Source organism: Carcharodon carcharias, chromosome 11, assembly GCF_017639515.1.
Source record: "Carcharodon carcharias isolate sCarCar2 chromosome 11, sCarCar2.pri, whole genome shotgun sequence".
Lineage (NCBI taxonomy): Eukaryota > Metazoa > Chordata > Chondrichthyes > Lamniformes > Lamnidae > Carcharodon > Carcharodon carcharias.
In genome coordinates, this window is record NC_054477.1 from 122656917 (window position 1) to 122665527 (window position 8611).

The following is an 8611-nucleotide window of genomic DNA, read 5'->3' on the forward strand; positions in this document are numbered from 1 at the left end:
CTGCACAGCCCCACCTCCAACACTGTTCCCCGCTCTCCCCCAGCCCCATCACTACTCCCCACACACCCCGAGCTCCATCAAAGCTTCCCCCAAACCACGACCTCCATCACTGCTCCATGCACACCCCCAGCTCCATCATTGTTCTGCACACACCCCCAGTTCCATCACTGCTCCCCAAACATCCCGAACCCCATCACTGCTCTGTGCATACCCCCAGCCTCATCAGTGATCCCCTCACATCCCCAGCTCCATCACTGATCCCCGCAAACCGTCAACTCCATCACTGCTCCCCACACACCCCCAGCTCATCACTTCTCTCCTCACGCCCACAGTTCTATCGGTGCTCCCCGCAAATCCCCAGCTCATCACTTCTTCCTTCAGACGCCCAGCTCCATCACTTGTCCCCTCACACCCCCTGCTCCATTACTGCTCCCCGAACAGCTCCAGCTCAATCACTGCTCCCCACAGACCACCAGCTCCATCACTGCTCCCCGAACACACCCAGCTCCATCACTGCTCCCTGCACAGACCCAGCTCCATCACTGCTCCCCGCACACCCCGAGCTCAATCACACCTCCCCACACACCCCCAGCTCCATCAATGTTCCCCGCACACCCCCAGCCCCATCAGTACTTCCCACACACCACCAGCTCCATCGCTGCTACCTGCACACCCCGATCTCCATCAATGCTCCCCGCACACCCACAGCTCCATCACTGCTCCCCGCACACCCACAGCTCCAACAATGCTCCCCGTCAACCCACTGCTCGATCACTGCTCCCTGCACACCCCCAGCTCCATCACTGCACACCGCACACCCACAGCTCCAACAATGCTCCCCGCCCAGCCCCAACTCCATCAATGCTCCCCATACAGCCCCAACTCCATCAATGCTCCCCGCACCCCCACAGCTCCATCACTGCTCCTCGCACACCCACAGTTCCATCACTGCTCCCCGCACAGCCCCAACTCCATCAATGCTCCCCGTACAACACCAACTCCATCAATGCTCCCCGCACACCCCCAGCTCTATCACTGCTCCCTGCACAGCCCCACCTCCATCAATGTTCCCCGCACTCCCCCAGCCCCATCATTACTCCCCACACACCCCCAGCTCCATCACTGCTTTGCCCAAACCCCGACCTCCAGCACTGCTCCCTGCACACCCCCAGCTCCATCATTGTTCTGCGCAGACCACCAGTTCCATCACTGCTCCCCAAACAGCCTCCGCCACTTCACTGCTCCCCACACACCCCCAACCCCATCACTGCTCTGTGCATACCCCCAGCCTCATCAGTGATCCCCTCACACCCCCAGCTCCATCAAAGCTCCCCACAAACCCCCAACCCCATCACTGCTCCCCACACACCCCCAGCACATCACTTCTCCACTCATGCCCCCAGTTCTATTGGTGCTTCGCGCAAATCCCCAGCTCATCACTTCTCCCCACACACCCCCAGCTCTATCACTGCTCCCATCACACCCCCAGCTCCATCACTGTTCCCGTCACACCCCCAGCTCCATCACTGCTCCCCGCACACCAGCAGATCCATCACAGGTCCCCGCACACCCCCAGCTCCATCACTGGTACCCGCACACCCCCAGCTCTATCAGGGCTCCTAGCACACCCCCAGCTCCATCAGTGCTCCCCGCACACGCCCAGCCCCATCTCTACTCCCCACACCCCCAGCTCCATCACTGCTGCCTGCACACCCCCAGCTCCATCACTGCTCCCCGCACACCCACAGCTCCATCACAGCACCCCGCACACCCACAGCTCCATCAATGCTCCCCATCAACCCACAGCTCTATCACTGCTCCCCGCACACCCACAGCTCCATCACTGCTCCCCGCACACCCACAACTCCATCAATGCTCCCCGTCAACCCACAGCCTGATCACTGCTCCCCGCACACGCCCAGCTCCATCACTGCTCCCCGCACAGCCCCAACACCATCAATGCTCCCCGTACAACCCCAAATCCATCAATGCTCCCCGCACACCCGCAGCTCCATCACTGCACCTGGCACACCCCCAGCTCTATCACTGCTGCCATCACACCCCCAGCTCCATCACTGCTCCCCGCACACCCCCAGCCCCATCACTGCTCCCCGCACACCCACAGCTCCATCACTGGTCCCCGCACACACCCAGCCCTATCACTGCTCCGTGCTCACCCGCAGTTCCATCACTGCTCCCTGCACAACACCAGCTCCATCACTGTTCCCAGCACATTCCAGCTCCAACATAGCTCCTCGCATACCCCAAGCTCCATCAATGCTCCCAACAAACCCCCAACTCCCTCACTACTCCCCAAACAACCCCAGATGCATCAATGCTCCCCGCAGACCCCCAGCTCCATAACTGCTCCCCGCACACCCCAAGCTCCATCACTGCTCCCCGCTCAGGCCCAGCTCCATCAATGCACCCCGCACACCCGCAGCCCCATCCCTACTACCCACACCCCCAGCTCCATCGCTGCTCCCTGCACACGCCCAGCTCCATCACTGCTCCCCGCACAGCCCCAACACCATCAATGCTCTCAGTACAACCCCAACTCCATTAATGCTCCCCGCACACCCCTAGCTCCATCACTGCTCCCTGCACAGCCCCACCTCCATCAATGTTCCCCGCACACCCCCAGCCCCATCACTACTCCCCACACAACCCCAGCTCCATCACTGCTTTGCCCAAACCCCGACCTCCATCACGGCTCCCTGCACACCCCCAGCTCCATCATTGTTCTGCGCACACCACCAGTTCCATCACTGCTCCCCAAACACCCTCCGCCACTTCACTGCACCCCATACACCCCCAAACCCATCACTGCTCTGTGCATACCCCCAGCCTCATCAGTGATCCCCTCACACCCCCAGCTCCATCAAAGCTCCCCACAAACCCCCAACTCCATCACTGCTCCCCACACACCCCCAGCTCATCACTTCTCCACTCATGCCCCCAGTTCTATTGGTGCTCCGCGCAAATCCCCAGCTCATCACTTCTCCCCACACACCACCAGCTCCATCAGTGCTCCCATCACACCCCCAGCTCCATCACTGCTCCCGTCACACACCCAGCTCCATCACTGCTCCCCGCACATCAGCAGATCCATCACAGGTCCCGCACACCCCCAGCTCCATCAGGGCTCCTAGCACAACCCCAGCTCCATCAGGGTTCCTAACACACCCCCAGCTCCATCACTGGTCCCCGCACACACCCAGCCCTATCACTGCTCCGTGCTCACCCGCAGCTCCATCAGTGCTCCCCGCACACCCCCAGCCCCATCTCTACTCCCCACACCCCCAGCTCCATCGCTGCTGCCTGCACACCCCGAGATCCATCACTGCTCCCCGCACACCCACAGCTCCATCAATGCTCCCCGCACACGCCCAGCTCCATCACAGCTCCCCGCACAGACCCAACACCATCAATGCTCCCTGTACAACCCCAACTCCATCAATGCTCCCCGCACACCCGCAGCTCCATCACTGGTCCCCACACACACCCAGCTCCATCACTGCTCCCCGCACACCCCCAGCCCCATCACTACTCCCTACAAACCCCCAGCTCCATCGCTGCTCCCTGCACACCCACAGTTCCATCACTGCTCCGTGCTCACCCGCAGCTCCATCACTGCAACCCGGAACAGCACCAGCTCCATCACTGTTCCCAGCACATTCCAGCTCCAACATAGCTGCTCGCACACCCCAAGCTCCATCAATGCTCCCAAAAAACCCCCAGCTCCCTCACTACTCCCCACACAGCCCCAGACGCATCAATGCTCCCCGCAGACCCCCAGCTCCATAACTGCTCCCCGCACACCCCCAGATCCATCACTGCTCTGTGCATACCCCCAGCCTCATCAGTGATCCCCTCACGCCCTCAGCTCCATCACTGCTCCCCGCACACCACCATCTCCACCACTATTCCCAGCACATTCCAGCTGCAACACTGCTCCCAGCACATCCCCAGCTCCATCACTGCTCCCCACACAACCCCAGCTCATCACTTCTCCCCTCACACCCCCAGTTCTATGGGTGCTCCCCGCAAATCCATAGCTCATCACTTCTCCCCGCACACCCCCAGCTCCATCACTTCTCCACTCACACCCCCAGCTCCATCACTGCTCCCCGCACACCCCCAGTTCAATCAATGCTCCCCGTCAACCCACAGCTCGATCACTGCTCCCCAAACACCCCCAGACCCAGCAATGCTCCCCGCAGACCCCCAGTTCCATCACTGCTCCCCGGACAGCCCCAGATCCATTACTGCTCCATGCACAGGCCCAGCTCCATCAATGCTCCACGCACACCCCCAGCCCCATCACTACTCCCCATACACCCCCAGCCCCATCACTACTCCCCACACACCCGCAGCCCCATCACTGCTCCGTGCACACCACCAGCTCCGTCAATGCTCCCCGCACATCCCAAGCTCCATCACTGCTCCCCACAAACCCCCAGCTCCATCACTGCTCCCCACACACCCCAGACCCATCAATGCTCCCCGCAGACACCCAGTTCCATCACTGCTCCCTGCAAACCCCCAGCTCCATCAATGCTCCCCACTAACCCCCAGCTCCATCAATGCTCCCCGCACACCCCCAGCCCCATCACTACTCCCCACAAACCCCCAGCTCCATCACTGCTCCCTGCACAGCCCCAGCTCCATCAATGCTCCCCGCACACCCACAGTTCCATCACTGCTCCCCGCACACCCCCAGCTCCATCACTGGTCCCCGCACACACCCAGACCTATCACTGCTCCGTGCTCACCCGCAGCTCCATCACTGCTCCCTGCACAACACCAGCTCCATCACTGTTCCCAGCACATTCCAGCTCCAACATAGCTCCTCGCACACCCCAAGCTCCATCAATGCTCCCAACAAAGTCCCAGCTCCATCACTAATCCCCACACACCCCCAGACGCATCAATGCTCCCCGCAGATCCCCAGCTCCATAACTGCTCCCCGCACAGCCCCAGCTCCATCACTGCTCCCCGCACAGTCCCAACTCCATCAATGCTCCCCGTACAACCCCAACTCCATCAATGCTCCCCACACACCCACAGCTCCATCACTGCTCCCCGAACACCCACAGCCCGATCACTGCTCCCTGCACACCCACAGCTCCATCACTGCTCCCTGCACAAACCCACCTCCATCAATTTTCCCCGCACTACCCCAGCCGCATCACTACTCCCCACACACCCCCAGCTCCATCACTGCTTCCCCCAAACCCCGACCTCCATCACAGCACCCTGCACACCCCCAGAACCATCATTGTACTGCGCACACCCCAGTTCCATCACGGCTCCCCAAACACCCTCCGCCAGTTCACTGCTCCCCACACACCCCCAACCCCATCAGTGTTCTGTGCATAAACGCAGCCTCATCAGTGGTCCCCTCACACCCCCAGCTCCATCACTGCTCCCCGCACACCACCATCTCCACCACTATTCCCAGCACATTCCAGCTGCAACACTGCTCCCTGCACACCCACAGCTCCATCACTGCTCCCTGCACGAACCCACCTCCATCAATGTTCCCAGCACTCCCCCAACCCCATCACTACTCCCCACACACCCCCAGCTCCATCACTGCTTCCCCCAAGCCCCGACCTCCATCACAGCACCCTGCACACCCCCAGAACCATCATTGTACTGCGCACACCCCCAGTTCCATCACTGACCCCCAAACACCCTCCGCCAGTTCACTGCTCCCCACACACCCCCAACCCCATCACTGCTCTGTGCATACCCCCAGCCTCATCAGTGATCCCCTCACACCCCCAGCTCCATCACTGCTCCCCGCACACCACCATCTCCACCACTATTCAGAGCACATTCCAGCTGCAACACTGTTCCCAGCAGATCCACAGCTCCATCACTGCTCCCCACACAACCCCAGCTCATCACTTCTCCCCTCACACCCCCAGTTCTATTGGTGCTCCCCGCAAATCCCCAGCTCATCACTTCTCCCCGCACACCCCCAGCTCCATCACTTCTCCACTTACACCCCAAGCTCCATCACTGCTCCCCGCACACCCCCATTTCCATCAATGGTCCCCTCACACACCCAGCACCATCACTGCTTACAGCACACCCCCAGCTCCATCACTGCTCCCTGCACACCGCCAGCTCCATCACTGATCCCCTCACACCCCCAGCTCCATCACTGGTACCCGCACACCCCCAGCTCCATCAGTGCTCCTAGCACACCCCCAGATCCATCACTGGTCCCCGCACACACCCAGCCCTATCACTGCTTGGTGCTCACCCGCAGCCCCATCACTGCTCTGTGCACACCCCCAGCCCCATCACTCCTCCCCTCAGACCTCCAGCTCCATCACTTCTCCCCTCAGACCTCCAGCTCCATCACTGCTCCCTGCACACTCCCAGGTACATCACTGTTCCCTGCACACACCCAGCTCTATCACTGCTCACCGCACACCCACAGCTCCATCATTGGCCGCGCACACGCCAAACTCCATCACTGCTCCCCTCACACCCACAGCTCCATCACTGCTCCCCGCAGACCGACAGCTCCATTAATGCTCCCAGTCAACCCACAGTCCGATCACTGCTCCCCGCACACCCCCAGCTCCATCACTGCTCCCAGCACACCCACAGCTCCATCAATGCTCCCCGTCAACGCACAGCCCGTTCACTGCTCCCCGAACAACCCCAGCTCCATCACTGCTCCCCGCACACCCACAGCTCCATCAATGCTCCCCGTCAACGCACAGCCCGTTCACTGCTCCCCGAACAACCCCAGCTCTATCACTGCTCCCCGCACAGCCCCAACTCCATCAATGCTCCCTGTACAACCCCAACTCAATCAAAGCGCCCCGAACACCATCAGCCCCATCACTGCTCCCCCACAACCCCAGCTCCATCACTGCTCCCTGCACAGCCCCACCTCCAACAATGTTAACCGCACTCGCCCAGCCCCATCACTACTCCCCACAAACCCCCAGCTCCATCACAGCTTCCCCCAATCCCCGACATCCATCATTGCTCCATGCACACCCCCAGCTCCATCATTGTTCTGCGCATACCCCCAGCTCCATCACTGCTCCCCGCACACCCCCAGTTCAATCAATGCTCCCCGTCAACCCACAGCTCGATCACTGCTCCCCACACACCCCCAGACCCAGCAATGCTCCCCGCAGACCCCAATTTCCATCACTGCTCCCCGGACAGCCCCAGATCCATTACTGCTCCATGCACAGGCCCAGCTCCATCAATGCTCCACGCACACCCCCAGCCCCATCACTACTCCCCACACACCCCCAGCCCCATCACTACTCCACACACACCCGCAGCCCCATCACTGCTCCGTGCACACCATCAGCTCCATCAATGCTCCCCGCACATCCCAAGCTCCATCACTGCTCCCCACAAACCCCCAGCTCCCTCACTGCTCCCCACACACCCCAGACCCATCAATGCTCCCCGCAGACACCCAGTTCCATCACTGCTCCCCGCACACCCCCAGCTCCATCAATGCTCCCCACTAACCCCCAGCTCCATCAATGCTCCCCGCACACCCCCAGCCCCATCACTACTCCCCACACACCCCCAGCTCCATCGCTGCTCCCTGCACATCCACAGCTCCATCAATGCTCCCCGCACACCCACAGCTCCATTACTGCGCCCTGCATACCCACAGATCCATCAATGCTCCCCGTTATCCCACAGCTCGATCACTGCTCCCCGCACACCCCCAGCTCCATCACTGCAGCCCGCATACCCCCAGCTCCATCACTGCTCCCCGCACACCCGCAGCTCCATCAATGCTCCCCACTAACCCCCAGCTCCATCAATGCTCCCCGCACACCCCCAGCCCCATCACTACTCCCCACACACCCCCAGCTCCATCGCTGCTCCCTGCACACCCACAGCTCCATCAATGCTCCCCGCACACCCACAGCTCCATCACTGCGCCCCGCACACCCACAGATCCATCAGTGCTCCCCGTTATCCCACAGCTCGATCACTGCTCCCCGCACAACCCAAGCTCCATCACTGCACCCCGCACACCCCCAGCTCCATCACTGCACCGCGCACAGCCCCAAATCCATCAATGCTCCCTGTACAACCCCAACTCCATCAATGCTCCCCGCACACACCCAGATCCATCACTGCTCCCGAACACCCACAGCCCCATCACTGCTCCCTGCACACCCCCAGCTCCATCACTGCTCCCTGCATGAACCCACCTCCATCAATGTTCCCCGCACTACGAAAGCCCCATCACTACTCCCCACACACCCCCAGATCCATCACTGCTTCCCCCAAACCCCGAACTCCATCACAGCACCCTGCTCACCCCCAGAACCATCATTGTACTGCGCACACCCCAGTTCCATCACGGCTCCCCAAACACCCTCCGCCAGTTCACTGCTCCCCACACACCCCCAACCCCATCACTGCTCTGTGCATACCCCCAGCCTCATCAGTGATCCCCTCACACCCCCAGCTCCATCACTGCTCCCCGCACACCACCATCTCCATCATTGCTCCCCACACACTCCCAGCTCCATCACTGCTCCCCGCACACTACCATCTCTACCACTATTCCCAGCACATTCCAGCTGCAACACAGCTC